The sequence below is a fragment of the Girardinichthys multiradiatus genome, chromosome 23, assembly GCF_021462225.1.
Source record: "Girardinichthys multiradiatus isolate DD_20200921_A chromosome 23, DD_fGirMul_XY1, whole genome shotgun sequence".
In the NCBI taxonomy this organism is placed as follows: domain Eukaryota; kingdom Metazoa; phylum Chordata; class Actinopteri; order Cyprinodontiformes; family Goodeidae; genus Girardinichthys; species Girardinichthys multiradiatus.
The window spans coordinates 29,780,637-29,800,719 of record NC_061815.1 but is presented as its reverse complement, the minus strand read 5'-3'; the positions used below and the strand labels follow the sequence as shown (position 1 = coordinate 29,800,719).

The 20,083-nt window shown below is 40.1% G+C and overlaps 1 protein-coding gene across 1 annotated transcript in view; it reads right to left on the bottom strand.

The window, feature by feature from the left end:
- Positions 1-19,796, bottom strand: part of mid2 (midline 2) — a 210,265-nt gene extending 190,469 nt beyond the window's left edge. The window contains exon 1 of the mRNA XM_047353898.1: positions 19,166-19,796. The gene's annotated coding sequence lies outside the window, so the exon portion shown is untranslated. The remainder of the gene's footprint in view (positions 1-19,165) is intronic.
- Between the last annotated feature and the right edge of the window lie 287 nt (positions 19,797-20,083).

The window sequence follows — 20,083 nt, the reverse complement described above, 5'->3', positions numbered from 1 at the left end:
GAAAAGTGGAAAGAAGGAGAAAAGAATGGAGGAAAAAAGAAGGATGAAGAGAATACAAGATAGCACCTGCTTGATTCTACACCTGCCAGAATGTTCACATTAACAGCTTTTTTTACCTAAAAGTTCACGGTACTTATGAATGCAAGATGTATTTAGTGGTAAATGCGGCTCAATATACAACATTTGTGTATCTCTTAACACCTTAATCTAAACACCTGTGGGTCTGAGTGTGAGCGCGCTTGTGTATACAAGGTTTCTCCATAAAATATGCAATAGCGAGTGTGAGGAGCCACAGACCTGCCCCCCTGGACCTGGGACAGATACGGAGCCACAGACATCCAAAGGCCCCCCAGAGCACAGGAACAACAGGGGAACCACCCAGCAGCCACCGTGCAGAAGCCCCAGGGAGCTGCAGTGACGAGCCCACAGGCCCTGCTTGCAGCCGTATACGTCCGAGCAGATCCAGCCATGGACCCAGAGACCCGGGGACATATCACTCCCCAAGCAGAGGCCCGACAGAGCCCAGGGATCCAGGCCCCAACAAGTACACTAGCGGGCAGAGACACCGACCTCTGGCACAAAAAACAGGCACACATAGTCACAATCACACATTCCCGCCCTTATGCATACACATAAAAACACCCACGCACCCAAAGTAAAGACAAACAACAATGGACATCGTCCACTCACTCACACTACCCATACATACTCTATACTCCCAGGTCCAGGTGCCGATACCCCACAAGGGCAACCAGCCCCTGGACCCAGGAAGTAGTCCCCTTCCCTCCAGAGGTGGAGACAGGCAGACCACCAAAGCACCTGAACCCGGGCTGGGCTACCCTGGGCTGGTGCCCAAACCTGAACAACCCCGGCCTGGACCCTGACCCCAGCCCCGACCCCAGTCCCAAACGACTCCCATCCTCATCCGGAGAGGTGGCCATGTACAAAAGAGGGGTCTACATGGTCCAACTAGCCTGCCAACCAGAACTGCCACAGGATGAAATAGTCCCAACCCCCCAATGAATTCCAATCCTAACCCTATGAGCCCCCCCACCTCCAGTGAACCCCAACATGAATTTCCCCACAGGGCCAACCCCAACCAGGACACAGATATTGAACACATGCCCCCGCACCCAAATGCCATGAATTATCTCCCAACACCACAGGGACACAACCCCACAGGCGAGTTTCATCCCCGAAAAGCCGATGGAGCCACACCCACACAGCGCAAGCTCCACACCCCGCTCCAAGCACTGCCACCACACCCTGACCCCACCATACAGCGCACCATGACAGCAAGGCAAGGGCCCTGCACTATGCTACAACAGCCCCTGCCCACAGGTGCAACAGGGCAGACACCATCAATCACCGCGCCCACAACGGAACCCCTGACCCCACACCAAGATGTGACAAACTCACCCGGCAAAAGGTCCCCAGCCAGCGGCAAGCACTCGGGGCCGGTGTCCCTCACTACCCCCTCGCAACCACACAAACACACCACATCACTGTCACTTCAACGATAGCCTAGGGAGAAACATTATCCAGCTCAGCTCTACCACCGCCGCTCAGCTGATCCAAATGCCGGTGACCCCACATCCAAGAAGAGGACACATGCTGCGGCCCCTCCAGCCCGCCGCCTCGATCGCCCCGGAAACAACAGCCAGTCGAGTAACACACTGCCAAGCCCGCCCAACCATCTGGACAACGCCAGCAGCCCCAGCCCATCAGTTCATGAGAGGGAAACATGCACCAGCCGTGTAACTGGGCCGGGCAGGCCAACCACTCAAGGCCAAGCACAACCCGGCAGCCACCCCAGTTCAGGAACTAGACATGCTCCACCACCCCACCCACTCGACCGCCAACCGCAGCCCGCCACCTGGCCAGAGCCATAGAAGGAAGCATTGGAGGAAGGCCACCACAGCATGCCAAGGACCAGGCAACCCCCACACCTAAACCCTAGAGGTGCCCCTGGATGCAGGCCAACCACCCTCCCGCACGGTACACAGCCGGCCAGCCCTCCACCAAAGTGAAGCCACATCTCAACCAACACTGCACACTGCCTGGCCATGACCCCTTCGCTGGAGCCCGGTGTCCCGCAACAGACGGATCAGGCACTGAAGCTAGGGACTGAGATCCAAGGAGATCCAAGCAATCCCGAGAGAGCCAAAAGGCCAGCCCCAGCACCAGAGAACCCCCAAGACCCGAACACCTCTCCCGGCCTCAAACCCCAGATGGCAAACAGCGAACGGGGGTGTGAAATTCTTAGAGGTGGGCGCAGGCACCAGAGGTTAGGTTAATAAAATCCACTCCTTCTTTATGCCATTGAGCGTGCCCACCCCAAGGCTCTACATGTGAATGCCATGAAAATGTCATAAGTGAGAGTGTCTAAGTTGGACAAATAAATTGGGGCACAGGCTGCCATGTGACCGCAGAGATGGAAAACCTTTGCGGCACTCCAATGATGCACCCGCATCCCAAGGCCCTACATGAGTGGTAGTGTGATGGAGTGGGTGGAGGGAGGTGTCCGGGAATGGGGAGGGAAGGACTGGGGGGCAAAATGCTCTCCCAGGGAGCCAGCTCCCCGGCTGACACTAATAGGCACCCTTGTTCCAACCAAGGAGGGAGTCATAGTCACATCCCCTGGGCCAAAGGCTAGGGACAGGCTCTTTTCATTAATTTTTAATTAGAAACGTTCAGCCGACAATTTGCGAATACAATTTCAATGGTCTATGAGCATTACCATGCAGGAGAACCCTAAAGCTTGTACCTGTTTGAAGTTTCTGGCTAAAATGCTAACAAGAAGAAACCTGGATGAGGCTTAACGTCCTTTACTTGACTGGAAATAAGACTGAGGTGATAGTTTTTGGGAAAACTGACTTGTTTACAGAGTGTAGCAGTGCAATTGGTTCTTTAAAGTCTTATAGTTGCACTTATGTCATGGGTTTTGGGGTATTTTTTTGATAACAGTTTTAAATTTGATAAAATGGTCAATGCAGTAGTCCAGTGCAGCTTCTGAGGTTGATCGCTAAAATCTAATCCTATCTACCTCATTGTGCCCCTGAAAGGGTGATTTCACTCTTTTGTTACTTCTTGTCTGGACTACTGCAACTCTCTCTATACTGGGAGAGTATGGAGACAGTTCCAGAGAATAGGAGTATTCACAGCAGAACTCCGAGGTCAGGTAACCTGCTACGAAAATGTTCTGGATAATTAGTAGTCTTTAGGTTCAAACATCACTGCAACTGTCATTGTCAAAGCAAATCCTTTACTCTTTTATCAGTGGAAGATCTATTTTTCAAACAGTTTTATTGTTTTAAAGCTAACCCTAAAGACAGGCCAAATTGAAAAGAACATACACAATAAATGAACCTTCTAAGCAGTATATTAGCTAAGAAAGCGGAAGACTGGGTGTGAATACATTCACTGTATAGTTGTGAAATCACCCAGTGGCTCCCTCAAAGATTGATAGTTGAGACACTTAAGTTTATTACATCCTGTTTGATTGGCATCTTAAGACAGAAAATCCTAAACAACTCCCAGGGACAAGTGGAACTAAACAAGTACTAATCCACTATGACTAGTGAGAAAACACAGATGACAAAGTCTTTTAACGTAGAGTGTTTATAGTGCCATGTCAAATATGGCAAAATTAGTCAGTAAGGGCATCAGCAAGATCAAACTGCCTCTGGTCTGTGGTTTCCAAGCAAAAAAACGAAGATCTAATTACAAGGCAGAAGAGGTCCAGCTACAGTATCCTCAGCTACACTTCAGATCCCTTGGGAAAGATAAGAAAAATCCAGCTCCACTTTCCCATCCACTTCTCTTTACAACACTGTCACTCTGTGAAGATATCCTGCCCACATTAACCAAAGTCTTGGCAAAATGTTATTTATGTTACTTCCATACTTCTTGATGCTTCTCTGTTCAAATGTGCTTTATTCTTTGTTAATGTCTGAATGAGAAGGTGAAGGAAGAACAAAGCAGTTTGGATTAAGTCTTTAGAATTATGTTGCGCAGTTGGTAGCACCGTTGCCTTGCAGCAAGAAGGTCCTGGGTTCGACTCCTGGCAGGGGTTCTTTCTGCATGGAGTTTACATGTTCTTCCCATGCATGTGTTGTTTCTCTCTGGGTACTTCAGCTTCCTCCCACAGTCCAAAAACATAACTGTTAGGTTAATTGGTCTCTCTCAATTGCCATTCGATTTGAGTGTATGTATGGTTGTAAGTCCTTTGTGTCTGTCTCTCTGTTGCCCTGCAAAGGACTGGTGACCTGTCCAGTGTGTACCCCACCTCTCACAAATAGACTGCTGGAGATAGCCATCAGCTCCCCCTCATTGTTTAGGAGAAATCTGTTTCTTTAGTCAGCTGACAGATGGCATACAGCAGTAGGTTGGGGAGGGGGAACCAGAGAACACTCCAGTCAGTTAAACCACAGGAATGGCAGATGGAAAATGTTTGTAGTAGTAGAAAATCTAACTTGTTGAAGCCATGGTAAACTTTTATATCTGTAAATCAACCAAAACATACTTTTAGGAATGATAAAGGGATGCATACAAATATAACTAATCTAAGATATCTGAAATAAATATAAAGCAAAAGTAAAATGATAGAGGGTACAGCACAGCTAATAAATCAAGATATGATATAAAATGTCTTATATTGTGTGAAAAAAGCTGTTCAGTCTCAGCAAAGGACCTTTTTCATCCTATTGCCTGGAGGAGATGTGATGAGCAAGAATGTATTAAATCTCTTAGGAAAAGAAAAAATATCACAAAGAGCCTAAAAGAAACCCACTCGGAGAACTCAGTTCAAAAGTAAATTCATATAGAGTGAAATTATATGGATACTCGCACAGTAGCATTATGATAAAATTTTTAACATAAAGTCCTGATGTAATTATCCGGAGTGATTCAAATACTATCATTATCTCTGTAGTTTAATTTCTCAGGACATATAAAAACAGACAGACTGACTGACTGACTGATGACTTATTTTAAATCTTATATCAGCATCTAAAAACAGCTGCAAAATGCTGCTGGGCAGTGGTGGTGGGGCTGACTTTTTCCCATGATGCTGAGGTTGCGTGGGTTATGAGAGCCTTGCTTTTGTTGAGGTTTTTTAAGATCTGGTTTCCTTTCTGGTTAGATGAGGAATTCAGTAATTAGATCTACACCTTTCATGATGCAACCGTAATTCTTTATTTACTGTATAAGAAAGCCAGTAATGTAATGAGGAGGGCTGATTCAACATCATTTATAAAGCTGGAATGTAGAATCATAACTTATCTGACTGGTCCCTACACCCAAAGCTTTCCTCTAAAAAGTAATTTTTTCTTCAGTTTTCATCAAAAAACATTACCTCTTAACAGTTATGAATGCTTATTCTTCATCAAGAAGTCAACTCTGTGAAGGCTGGAAGCACTTCTGCAATAAAAGTGATAAGCTGAGAAGTGCAGCCTTAGGTCTATGAAGTTTTTATATTTGATTTGGTCCTCAAGGTCAGAGCTAAATCCTGCAGCAATCTGAGGTTTAACCTGGAAATGTGAAAAATCTATTCAGGGAAGTGTCATGTCCTTAATTTTAGAGTAAAACTTTATTTTGGACAGGAAGTAACATCAAGTAAAACACTAAGTAAGGTGAAATATACATAAACACTAGGTAGAAAATAGTGACACATCCTTTGACCAGGAAAGAAATGTCCCTGGTTCATGATGCTGACCAAACAAAGCATGAGACTTTATATATTAAAGGAAAGGTGTCCAGTTACAAAGTGAAATTAGAAATCCATTGATCAGAGATTTGTTGCCATTCTTCCATTAATTTCTGTAAAGCTCTAACCTGTCAATATGCATCTTATTCTAATTTCTCTTTAAATACTATAATTAAACTGCATTCAAAATATTTCTTTCTAGCCTTCCTGCTAAGTACTCATAATAGGAGCAGAGGCCGCATCTCACCATGTGTGTGAGAGAGCAGGACTTTACTAAATTAAAACAAAGACAATATGATTTGGGGTTCACATGCTAAACTGCTGCCTTGCAGCTGTTGCTTTGCATTGCTGGGTTCTCTGCGTGTACTCCAGCCCCCTCCTGAAGTCCAAAAAACTGTGTGTGTGCATGTATGGTTGTGTGTCTCGTGTGTCTCCGCGTTGCCCTTTAATGGACCAGTAAACAGTCCCTCTTACCAAATGACCGCTGGAAAGATGCACCTCCATTGTCTATACCAAGTGGGTATAGACAATGGAGGAATAGATGGATGGATGGGCATTAATCTGTCTATGTTGCAACCTTTTTTAGAAATAAGGGCAGCTATCATTAATAGAACAGCAGTCTCAATGGATATTCCCAAGAAGATCTAGATCCTTACCTCAAGTTGTAGATTTCAAAAAGTCTGTGGAACTTCCAAATGCATGAAGTTCCATGACAGAGGTTGCAAGCTCAAATGGATGAAACAGAGCAACTTTCTGCACTGTGCTAACCCTCCCTGTCATTTTTTCTCTCTCACTCTCCTGCTGCCAGATTAAACCACAGACATGCATTGACATGTGACAGAAAATACTGTGTCCTTTCCAACAGCTATTCTCATCTCTGTGCATCCTCTACGTTTAATTTTAAATACCTTGCAAATCTCGAATGCAGCCAATTTGCATCTTCTTCACTAAGTAAAAGCTTCCACATTGAAGAGTGTCATTAGCTATGTGACCTGGTTGAGCTTGCACAGAAGGTATTCACTGGTTGGAAAAACACTGGATTTTTAAGTTTCAGATCAGCCACTCACCAGTCAGGGCTAGTAAAACTGAGATTTTGCCAATTTAGACACATCTATTGGTTCACAATAAGTTTATCTGGTTTATCTGGTACAGACAAAGCAAAAAGCTAAATTACTCAAAGGAATAAAACATCCAAAATGCACTTCAAACACACATGCAGCACCAAGCAAATATGAAGACAGATTGATAAAAAAAATAAGATCAATTAGCTATTCCACTGCTTGAATTCATAAAAAAATTACAACTGGTATGTAAAACTATATGTGTGACCTTCTAATTTAAGTCTAAATGCATGTGACAAATAGTTTGTTCTCTCCAACCCAATAATTAACATTCCAACCGACACAGTAGCGGACACGAAACAGATAATCTGGTTCTAAACTGGCAGCACTGAACGGGAAGGCATAAGCCCTGCAAGGGGGATGATTAGAAACTACAAAGGGGAGATTTAGATCATGTTTGTCAGAAGTGTGTGTGTGTAGATGTGTGTCTCATAAATCTAAATGAGAAACCCACAATAAGTTGGGAAGGGCTAAGAGGAGGAGGAGGAGTAGAATGTCTGAGAAAGAAAAAAGACCTGAGTAAGACAGTGTCTCTTTGCAGAAAATCCTTACCTTTTAGCCTGACAGCAGAGGTCAGCAAGACAGAAACTAGGAATAATATTTCACAGGAAATTAGGTAAAAAATGCCAATCCATGCACCCAACATGACCTTTAATGTTTCTAAGTAACAAGTGGTGACAGCAGAATGAAGAGGACATCGTCTTCTTCGATTCGACTCCCAATGAAATGACTGTCTTTAACAGCCTCAAAGGAATACACTGATTCAGCTTGCACTAAAGGTGAGAAAGGTCTAAAAGCAGCTTTAGACCCTTAAAGCTGCTTTCATACCTTCCAATAGATGTTTGTTAAATGAGTCATTATTGTAGGAAAGAAGATATGCAAGATTACAATATATAGCTACATATAAGATACAGATCTTATAAGGGAATTTGTTTATTGCTATACGACGCCCTGTAATCTTGATAGAGTCAATGAATTAGAAAAATCTTCATACAAATGTGAAGAAAAACAGAACTTTTTGGCTTATATGCAACATAGAGTATGTGCTAGAAAACCATCCAGTAAGCACATTTTATTAATGCAGCACATTTCACAGATAAATATCAGAAAATTATTCACAAAGATAAATTATATCCATATAATTACAGATAATTATATGGATAATAAAAGTTAATAAAATATAGAATTTAAAAAGGATCTTAAAATCAAAGCATGTCTTCACAAGAACATTTTAGTTGCATTTTAAATGAGTCATGAATGCCAAGACAAAGTAAAAGCAAAGAAAGCTCATTCCTCTATCAAGGTGCAACAATCTAGAAATCCCCTCGAGTTTAATACCTGGTCTTTAATTAGGACAACTAGATTTTAGTTTGCGAACCTGAGGGCTCAAGTTGGAGTATGTGTCAAGAAAGAACTAGTAGTTTGATCATGTCATTTCTAAAAAATTACAGATAACCAGTGTTAAAGCATTGACACTGCAGTGTTATGGGGCCTTATGTTGGTTCAAGTGTTGGAGTGTTGCTGCAAAGGTTTGGACCAACGGAAGTTGATCAAGTGTTTGTTGATATTAGTGAAGTTAGAATATTCTAGTGTTGGGACCTACAGCCATGGATTTCAACACTAAAACTCTGGTACGGACATTCCTGGAACTTTTCAAAATAAAGTGCATTAACCTTCTTCCAGCACAGCCAGGAAAGGGGGTAACTGCGGAATTCCGGTGGCGCCATTATCCAAATAAAAGCACAACTCCGAAGGGGGAAGGAGGGTAGCAGAGGACTTCCCAGTGATGCCACTGCCCGTATAAGACCCCCACACTTCCCACATATCGCTCTCTTCCACACCGATGACTATCGGGATAGGAGGGAACAAAGCGCGCTGATGTCTTTTGCTGGCAAAAAGACATAAAATTCAACTGGATCCAAAGCCATACGATCATCGATCATATGCAAAGTTAAGTAGAATTAAATACTGTTTGTGTATCCGGTATTTTCATTCATGAACGGGGATAATTAAGGTACAAGCATTACTTGACTGTCTCTCCGAGGCCCCGCAGATGCAAGCGGTGTTCGAGAGGAGCCCCGGCTAAGACGCAGTCTGGAAGGAAGACTGCAGCGGACAACGTTCGTTCTTCATCCACAGCTGGAGGTTAGCGGGAAGCTAACCTTCGTTCACGGTGGATATCTCTAACCTTCGTCGCTTGGACAACATTCCTCACCACAATTCATGAGGTTAAGTGTTTGGGCAGAATAATATAGAGACAGATTTAGGATGAAATAATCTGAACGTTTTCATTCTATGAAGTTTTGTTTTTGTGAAATCCGGCTATCTTAGCGCTAGTAGGCTAGCTACAGCGCGTGCCGGTTGGTGTTCTTTGTATGTTTTAAAGTTAAGATAAACTTTATTTAGAGGGTGGTTTTAAACAGAACATTGCTCATAACGCGCCGTCCGCGCTTATGCATTTTTAACCTTTTTGTTAACCCTGGTATTTTTAAAGGTGTGTGCTGATTCTGGTGCTAAGCTATCCGCTTCTTGGTTAGCTTAACGGCTAACCGGTAGAGAACACGTGGGTGCTACAGATAGCATGCTACAGATAGCGACTATTCAACAGAAAGGTTGTTGGTTTTCAAGTTAGTGAATAATAGTCCCTGAACATCATTTACTAGATTTGATAACTGGGTAGACACCATTAAGCCCATTTCTCCAGAAAGATTTGTCTCTTTTCCAAAATACTCTCTTAATAATATTTCTTCAAATATTATTTTAATAAATAAAGGCAGCTAGGTAGACACTGTTGAGAATTGGTCATCCAGAAGGGTGGTTTTATTCAGCAGATCATTATTTAAAATATTATTTTATTAAGATAATATTTTATCGGATCTTGCATTGTGAATGGTTGTCTAAATGTTGCTGATTATTGCCTAAGTTGGTTCCAAGACTAACTTAACTTCATTTCCAGATTCTTCAAGATAATCCTTGGTTCTCAAACATAAACATTGCATGGTAATGTTGCATCACTCTTTTTGGTCATGATTTCCAATCATCTTTAATCAACTTGTTTATATTGTACATAGTCCATTAGTCTTCATCGTTCTTTAATTCTGCTTGGTAGTTTAGTTGAATTGTTTTAGCATGGTGAAGAGTTTGTTGATTGGAATATGTTTGACTTTGGGTTGACCTATTTTTGTTAATAAATTCTTGTATTTTAAGAAATTGTGTGAATTCATTCCATGTGTTTGCAGAGTTTATGCTGTTCAATAATGTCAGAGCTCATCACACACCTTTCTATTTTGTCCTAATACCATCGCCTTACTGGGCTTGTATTCACAGGACAACCCTTAACAGGCCGAAATATTATTTGATAAAATATTTAAATATTAATGTTAATTATTAAATAATATTCTCAGATCTATATTTACAACACTAGACGATAGTATGTAAAAACATGAAAAACCATATGAATGGCATGTCTTGATAATAGCCTGCTTAGTTTGGAAATATTTCTCAAAGGACTAAAAACGTTTTTTGGAAAGTTGTTTTGAGTGATCCTTAAGAGACATTGTTAGGTCAAAACCACATCAAGTTTTCAGACTTGACCTGATGACAGAATGTAAATGACCAATCTGTTGCCTGATCAGAAGACCCATGTTCTCTGGGAGAATGATCAGACACTTGGTCTTCTCAAAGTTCACCTGAATAAATTAATATTTTTTAACCAGTTAGTAGTTTCTATGAGGCACCAAGGCAGTTTGACGAAATCAGAATCCTTGAAGGAACACTGCAGCTGAATATCTTTTGCATGAAAGTTAAATGAGAAATTATGAATTATGATTATGAAATGTATTAGTGACCTGTCCTAAAGGGTGTATATATAATAAATAAAGGAGTGGACCAAACACACAGCCTTGGGGTACCTCGGCTATCAGATCTGTAGAATCTGGCATGATGTGGTTTAAACAAGCACTAAATCTTCTCTTACATTAAGCACAAACTTCTTCAGTCAAACTGATCAAAACGGACCAATGAGAGCGCAACTGTATTATTGTAAAAATGATATAAACCGATAAGACCAAGAAACATAGCAGATGGGTCAGGGCTAAAGTTGTGGGGAAGTTAAAGAAGGATTAGGTTATAAAACAATATCACAAACTTTAAACATCTCATGAAGTTCAATATATCAGCTGAAAATGGAAGAAAGGTACAACTGCAAACCACCTGAGACATAGGTGTCCACCTAAACTGACATGTTGGGCAAGGGGAGCATTAATCAGAGAACCAGCCAAGGGTCCCACAGTAGCGTTAGAGGTGCACACTGCACATCACCCTAAAAAAACACAATCTCTTTGATGAAACGTATTGGTGGCAGCATCATGCTCTGGGAATGCTTTTCGTTAGCAGGTATAGGGAAGCTAGTCAGAGTTGATGTGAGGATGGATGGAGCTAAATACAGTGTAATCATGGAGAAAAACATGTCAAAGATGAAAGTTCAGCTTCCAACAGGACAGTGAGCCTAAAACTGCAGCTAGAAATACAATGGAATGATTTAGATCAAAGCATATCGATGTGTTAAAATGTCCCATTTACTCTGACTGAGTGTGAGATATTTTGCTAAGAAAATTGGGCAACATTTCACTCTCTCAATGTGCAAAGCTGGTAGAGACTAACCCCAAAAGACTTGCTGCTTTAATTGCAGTGAAAGGTGTTTCTACAAGGCCCATGCCACACTTTTTTTCCCCTACTTCACCATTGTGGACTACTTGAGTTGTTATTTCCCACTAATACACATTAAAGTTTGTGGTGGTAACTTGTTGAATGTGAAGATATTCAAGGGGTATGAATACTTTTGCAAGGCACCATTCATCTCAGATGCAGACAAAAAGTTGAAATCAGCCAGAAGAGAAAAAAAAGTAATGCTTCACTTAAATTGTTGTTTATACAATGAAGAATCCTACTGAGATTATTTATCAAATTTTAGAGGATCCTATTCTAGACCACAACTGCCATGAAAATCAAATGAAGCCAGTTATCTTTGGTTTACCTTAAGTAACTCATTCATTGCAATTTTATTGCTTTGATTTAGAGAAATCTACTCCATTCTACTGCACTGTAAACTGAAAAGAAATAAATGTAAATGGGTACATGTAAACAAATTACCGCTGACTAAACTAAGACTTTCAGACTAATACAGCAAGAGAAACTGCTGCCTACAAAATGAGCACACAATTCAGTAAACAATAGGAAAAATGATTTGATTATCTTTGTGAAGGTACTCTAATGGAACTGTTAGAAGCTCATATATGAAAATTGATTAACTAATCAGGCAAAATATAATTAATAAAAAAAACATGTAGTTAATAAAGCTGTTTGTCATCATTATACACAATAACTGAAGCTTATTAGCCAGCAGTGCTCTAAGGGTCAGTCTCACAATGTCAATGTAAGGTACATTTATTTAACCAAACGTGGCAGTTGCACAATGACAGACACATCCATGCAGATCTTTATTTTCCACTGATATGGGTGTAGCTGCAAGAATATGTGCTTAAAGATCATGAGGCTGTTAGGCCTCAATGGACCCAAAATATTATTTGTTGTATTTTTCCAAACATGCATTATAAACCCATTTGCTATTGCAGTAAATGTCTACAACACATTGATCTGTGAGATCTGTACCCTGCATAGTAAACCATATGTCCTTGTTTTTCCACTTCCGATTCAAAAGAGGGGGAGGATGCGTACGTGTGTGTTTGTGTGTGTGTAAGTGCAACTGTATGCACATGTGCATGAAGGGCATAAAGGACACAGCAGTTTCCCAAAGGAGGGATTTATCTGAAAAGAGCCTCTCATGAGTTGGCTTGATCTCACCCCTTCATTCTTTGGGGTGGGTTGTGCATGCCTCTGTGTGTGTTTTTCAGAGTTGGGGGATTTGCAGGTTTTTATAAGGCTGCATGCTCATCTACGCCTCAAAGAGCTAATCTGACTGACAGCTTGGTCCAGCTTTCAGTGCAAGAGATGGCCCACCAGCAAGATCCAGATACCTGACTACTGAGGACCTATATCTGGCATAAGATGACAGAGGAGAGAGACAATGCTCTCTTAACATTCTGCTTGGGAAAAAGCTGAACTGCCTTGATGCTGTCCACCTGTTCTTTGTGAATACTACTCTGGGAGAACTGTGCTTCTTTAGACTCAGCTGGATATGACAGCTTGGCTAACTGTCACAGTTATTATCCAAATAACAGGGGGACACTGTCATTGTGGGCTTTGGCAAGCAACGGAAAGAGCACATGTGGACATTCATTTAATTTCCTGTCGTCTATAAAACATGTATAGTTTAAAAAACAAAAATCAAACCTGTTTTGTAAAGGTAGCACATTAACGTTAAGCTTGGTCTGACTGATCCCACATCCTAACGTTCTCCTTTTCCTAAAATCTAATAAATGCACTAATTAAATAAAACCACAAGAAACTCTTGACCACATCAGTAAAACACTCCCACAAGCCATCTGTCTTGTTTTTCTTCTTCTCTCAGGGGCAAACTGTGAGCCTATTAAAATAAGATACCCACTCATCGATAGGTGGGGACTTTCCATCAGTCATCCAAAAACAGCTTGAACAGGAGGACCCTCTTAATTGAATATTAAACCCCTGATGAGTGCCAAAATAAAATAGTGTGATGTCGACTGGAAGCCTTAATGTGTTGCTACCACTGTGCTGGCAAAGATGTGACTGACTGAGGCCAGTACCATACCTACACGTGGTTAACCCATCGTACTGTCAATTGTGTGAATACAAAATGACTACTGGCACAAATTTGTGCAAAAATAGCATTTAATAACAGAAGAAACACTCTGGAAATGACCTATTAACCTGCTAAGAAAAACAAGAAAGAAGAATTCAGCTCACAACAAAATTATGAAAAATTATATATAAAAAACCCCTATGTTATGACGAGGTGTTTACAAAAGAAGTGAAAGAAGGCACATAAGACTTAAGGAGCTACTTGAAAACAAAACTTGCCTGCAATTGATTCAAGCTGCAGGAGAGCAAAAGAGACCAAGACTGGAAGTACATAACAGGAAGGCTAAAACAGGTACAGCAGAGTTGCTTTGTATTATTCTTGTAACCTTTCAACCCCTGTCTAACATGGAACTAGTTGTATTTGGAAATGTTGGCAACCTTTTGAAAATTTCAGAGTTAATGTAAAGATTAAAATTCAGAGATTGCCATTTTAGTGTTGCTAGCTGCATTAACTACATTAATCACTAATTTAATAAGCTAAAAACAGATTAAAATGTGAATTCTGTCAAGTTTTAGCCTTTGTTTTAAAACAGCAAACCCTGTTTTACTTTGACAGCATAGTCACAGGCGGTGACCCCGACTAAGCTCCCATTATACTGTAAATAATTCACGACCGCTCATGACAGAAAGGCTCAAAAAACAATATTTCACTGCTGTTATGATAATATCTTATATTATAGTTCTTAAAGAAAGAAAAAAAGAAAAAAGCAAAGAAAAAAGGAAACAATTTGTTCTTAAAAGAAATTGAGATAGGATACAATTGGCAGGTAGGTCGAAGTTTTACAAAGCCCAGAGGTTGGAAATCACAACAAATTTTAATGTGTGCATCTTTAGAAAAAATTGTTAAGTCACAGTGAAATTGTTTAGTTTTTTTTTTTTTTTTCTGCATAATCACACATCAAGTAAGACTTGATAAGATAAGCAACTCTTGAAAAGATAAAAAACTACTTGTGTTACAAAACTAAACAACATAAATATTTCCAATATCTGGTTATTTTCTAAACAACTTCTACAAAAAGACAATGCCAATGTAATTTACGCAAAACAGCAGTGTAACTAACCCATTTGATAAGATTTTCAAAGACAACGTTAAGATCTGATAGTGTGGTACATCTCTATATTATAATAAAGTCCAATAAAGTTCCATTCTAAAAGCCAATACGTCATCCATTATTTCTACACACAGGAATATTAACAATAACAACAACTACATATAAGTTGTTTCTTTTTATCTTTGTGCCCAGAAGGTTGAAGCTCTATCCTGTAGCCAGGATAACATGTCAGGTCTCCTACTGCGTAAGAGACTCCATGTGAAGTCATGGCCAAGAAGCGTAACATTTCATTTAGACTCAACTAGCTTCAGTCATGAGTAAAAACAGCCCCTAGTGGGTTTTCTGTTTCCCCTCATTCATTTATGAGGTAAAAACAACTGGCATGTGCACAGAGATGCTCTTGGTAAAGGTGTGTGCAACAACGGTTATAAACATCAGGCATAAAGAGTCTTGATAGTTCCTCCTGCAGTTGAATAACTGAATTTAAAACAAGTCATATCCTTAACATATACAATTCCCTTACAGATTTAGCAAACAGGCGTTATTATGGCTGTCATAATGTTTAAGCTCTATACATTATGTCACAGAAAATTGCGAACAATAATTTAAGTCTCCAAGGACTTCTATAGTCTGACAATCTTAAAAGAATTTGCATGATTTTAAAGCTTGTAAAGTGGAATTTATTTCCTTTTATGAGAAATTTGGAATGTTTAATCTTACCTTTTACTTTTTGCATAAAAAAACACAATGGCCTGTAGTACACTTTACAGCCCCTGTCTCTGTAAACTCTGAGAATTAATTACTGGATGTTATTTTGTTTATTTGCTCCAAACTACTGAAAAAGAACTGAAAAAAGAAATAAAAAAAGAAAGTCAGATTTAATTTTTTCATTTGGCTTAAAACCTAAACGGCATTGTTTTTGGTGTTTGGCCTTAGCTACTGAATCCATTATTTTGATGCAAATGCTCAGAGAAATATGGTTGGCTGAACATTAGACAGTAGTTACTATTCTCAACACAAGGTCTATTAACCTTCAGCAGAAGACGGGGTCACAATGAGATAATGAGATTAAAAGTAGCGCTGCATAATGTTGGGTTTTTCATTATACCTAATATGCTAATGTTTTCCAACTCAATCGAACTGTCAGCACTGACAATGATATATGCATAGATTTCTTTCCACTCCAACTCCATCAAACCTCTCCCTATAGTTGAATGAATGTTGCGCCCACTAATGATGCCCCACTGGCAGACCCACATCAGAAATTAAGCATGTTCAAGCTACACTTCCAATATGAAAAGCACATAACCTGAGATTTATGTGTAGGACACATCACATGCATTCTGATTGAACATTGTAGTACAGTATTCTTTGAATTTTCTATACTGCATGTTGACTATATGGAAAATAATCTCCCAAAATATAATTTTAAAGCCTTACTGTTCTTCAGCTCCATCATATGTGAAAATATATCATGCATCCACAAATTAAAAAGAGTAAACCCAAATTAAAGCTCTGGAGAAGCAATGTGGCAATGTTATTATTTAAATGAGCTAAGCAAACTCCAAGAAGTCATATGTTGAAAAGAAAATGTATGCATATTTGTTTTAATTTATTTGAGAATTAGCAATACCGTAGAAGGAAAAAAAATGCAACATTTAAATATTTTTACTGGTTGATAACTTTCACCTCAGATTTTCTTAAAGCAAAAGCAAAAAAAAAAAAAAAAAGCCAATCATTGTCTTGTTCAAGCAGAGACTTTCCAGTTTGGCTAGTAAGACATAGAGTGTCCTTAAGGATTATTACCATCTCTGATAGAGATGTGTACAAAAGCTTTGAAATAAATGGTTGTTATGGAGATTTGGTGACCTCAAGATGCTGCTCTTTGATGCATTTCTTTAATAACTAGCTTTAAACGTCTATTTCTTTTTACCTGCCTTACCATCTTGCTCTTTGTGTATGGTGACAAGGCAGACTTGGGTCCTCGTCCAGCCTTGTTCCAATTGTTCAAAAATCGCTCTGGGTGTAGATGTGGGGAACTTTATAGGGACTAGCTTTGTTCTAGGAGCTAGTTCCTGTGTTATGAAGATCAACACACATCTTCCTTATAATTCAAAAGCATGTTCTCTTCTCTTTCCAATTCTGAAAAGTGGCTAAAAGATTTGGCATTCCATTGTTACGATCCCAGGGAAACAAACTCATAAAGTTACTAATTGAAAGCTCCCACTGATTTATTTGAAAAAGCATAAATAACTAAAAGCTTTAGTTATTCTATAAGAATAATCAAGGGTCCCATTAAGTGTGATACTGGTGAAATAGTTTATTTTATTTCTAATCTGGTATTGTTCAACCTCAAATTAAAGGTTTTTATTAGTATCATATTTTTCTGCTATTTTATGCAAATGCAATAAAAATAAAAACTTTCTACACATCTTTACCAGGGATTGTGGAGGACAATGTTTACAAAGCCAAACAGGTACACTAATGAACTGTTCTTGGAAGTCATTGCAGCAGCAGCAGCAGCAGCAAAGATTCACAACTATAATCATCCCTGCACGTATACAGAAATCCCATCCTTCCTGCAGAAAAGCCCGGCTACTGTCATCTTTATCATGTCTTAATTATCATCATCGGAGGCTACAACTGGGAAGCGTGAGAGAGAAAGAGGAAAAATCATGAATAGAATGAGAAAGCAGGCAGCACCCTGTAGATGCTTGATGAATGAGGGTGTCAGCTGTATTCAGCCAACTAGCAGCCTCATCTCCGAGTGTCAGGCCCCATGCACTGAGACCTGTCTCATTAGCTACTTTGATCAACCAGTAACAAGGAAGCCAGAGAGAGTGGGTCCATACATCTTTATTATAAGAAGGTGAAACAGCAGTTCATTAAATGTGGTTTTATATCCCACTAGTGAACAGCATGAATGAGGCAGAACATCACACTCTTGATTGGGGCCATGGGTTTGTTTGACTGTGTTTTTACTGGATGAGTTTATACAAATGAGTTATTTGTTCTCTAATTTTGAAACACAGACAAGCAGCACTTCCTGTCACCGTTCCTAGTTCTGCTGGTCCGTATTGATCAGGTCTAATGCATAATAGATGAGGAGCTGACATTTTACACTCTGCTTTTCTGTGGCCAAACATTTTTCAGGTTTCTCGTATCACCAGCAGCACTGTCTCAACAATATACCAATAAACTCTAAAAGTCAAATTGATTAAATAAATCTAATAGGCATGCTGTCAGATTCACGTGGCTTCAAATGATTACTACAATGATTGCTCTGCTCTGTTGTAAATTTTTTTCTGTATGAGATGTGCAGCATCACATCAGAACTCGTTTGCATCTGTATTGACTTACATTGTGCCCATTTTTTGGTCCCTACTGATGCCCTGGGTGACATCAAGGTTGGGATTTAGCTAAAGTGATTTCCTTAAAAGTAGGCATGGGCTGGTTACCTAGATCAAGATATACCTTGTATTAAAAAGTTAAATTCAAAATTCCTAAAATGTATCATACCGTTCTTCTGGTTTTAAAGAGATATAGAGCGAGAGTGATTGCAGTTGTCTCTGGCTGTTTCATGCATAGGGTAGTGCAGCACTGCCCCTCCCTACCTGTTGCTACACACTACCAGGCAGCTGGCTGAAAGAAGGCTACTACACATTCTTCTTGCATTTATGAAAGAAAGATCCACTGTTTGGAAAGCAGTTGAGAAAAGCACAGATGGTCGTGGTGTGGAGACTAATGAACCTTCAATCAGTATTACATAAAAATGTAAAATATATTATACATTTATGTTTAAAATTATTGAACATATTGTGAAACAGCTATTTTTACTCAAGGTTATCATTCATGCCTTTGTCAACACTGAATGCATCACTCTCTTGGTTACATAGCTATTGAAGAACCAGGTCCCTTATGTCCTTCCTTATATTTCCATGTATATTTATTTAAAATATCTTAGGTAAGCTTCACTTACAATTATCAAAGTACAGCGCCAAAAAAGATTTTTGCCTCCCTAAAGATTTATGCTTGCTAAGCTTTTTTGTCACACCTAAACGTTTCAAATTATACAAATGTTCATAATAGACAAACAAGGGTAAATTCAAAATGCAGTTTTTAAATAATAATAATAAGCTACCTAAACTAACTTGGCCACCATCGAGGAATACTGAAGTTTTCTGTCGCAACTTCATGAAGTCTTGAAAAGAGTAATTTTAATTTAGTAGTAGTTTAGCATGCTTCTCGGTATAATATGTGGCAAAACCATAAATACTGTGTTCCTGATGTAAAATTTAGAGATGAAATTAAGCTTATGAAAGACTTCGTCTTCTCTCCATCACTCATTGTTTTGTTGTTCCTCACACTATCAAAAGCTTCCCACTAACAGCGTTTGCACCGCACAAACAAATTGATTGTTTAGCTTGTTTGTGTCCTTCTCTGCATGCTCCCATCACTATAAAGCAGAGGAAAGAAGCGCATCCTACCTCCGCTTGCCGTGGCAGATCTGGATCTCGACTTGAAGAAGAGGAAGGAGAAGGAGCTCGCCGTGGAGATCACAGTTCGTGGACTGAGAAGTTTTAACGAAGCAGTGCCCGAGGGATCACCCACGTTGTAGCAGACACTGTGGAGAGTGTTATTATTATGACTACGCCGGAAAACAAAACTGATCCGGTTTTTCCGCCGTCAGACCGTCAACGCTGTTTGGGGATGTCGTTGCTGTCCAACTCAGTTGTGCGCAACTGTGCGCTCACGCTCCCTCTCGACGTGGTCCCCAAACCAAACGCTCCCGGAGAACACGTGATCAACCCACAGAGGGACAGGAATAGCTCTCAATCCCCTCCAAGGCAGCAGCTGGGATCGGTTTCACCGCTGCGCCAGTGCCCGCGCAACTAACCCGAGCTGTGCGCACCCATACTCCTCCTTCTCCTCCTTCACCGTCCGCCCTCTCGCCCCCTGTAGCCTCACGGTGTCGCTCTCATTGATCCTTTTATCCCCCTCAAATACACAATTTGTAGGTGCTCTATACTTGAAGGCATGTTGTTAAATTGGTCAGATGATTAATAGCCTAATTACAATATTTTTAAAAAAGGGCATTATTTGAAAACCTGCAGTTTTAGTCAAGGGAAGTCATTCTAAAAGTAGTTTAGGAACAGTACAGGTTTGTTGATGGCAAGGAAGCCCTCCCACCTCAAAGACTTGAAGTTCATTACAAAAGATTGAGAAAACATGTCAAAATCAGGTCCGCAACTGAAAATGGTTGATTGATGTGCCAATAAAGATTTTTCCGCTGATTAACAGTTTCTATAAGATGTGTTCATATTTCTAAGTTAAGAAGTGCTCAGTCATTTTTTATTAAATGTTGACATGATTTTTCACAGTGTGATGAAAGCATAATACATGCA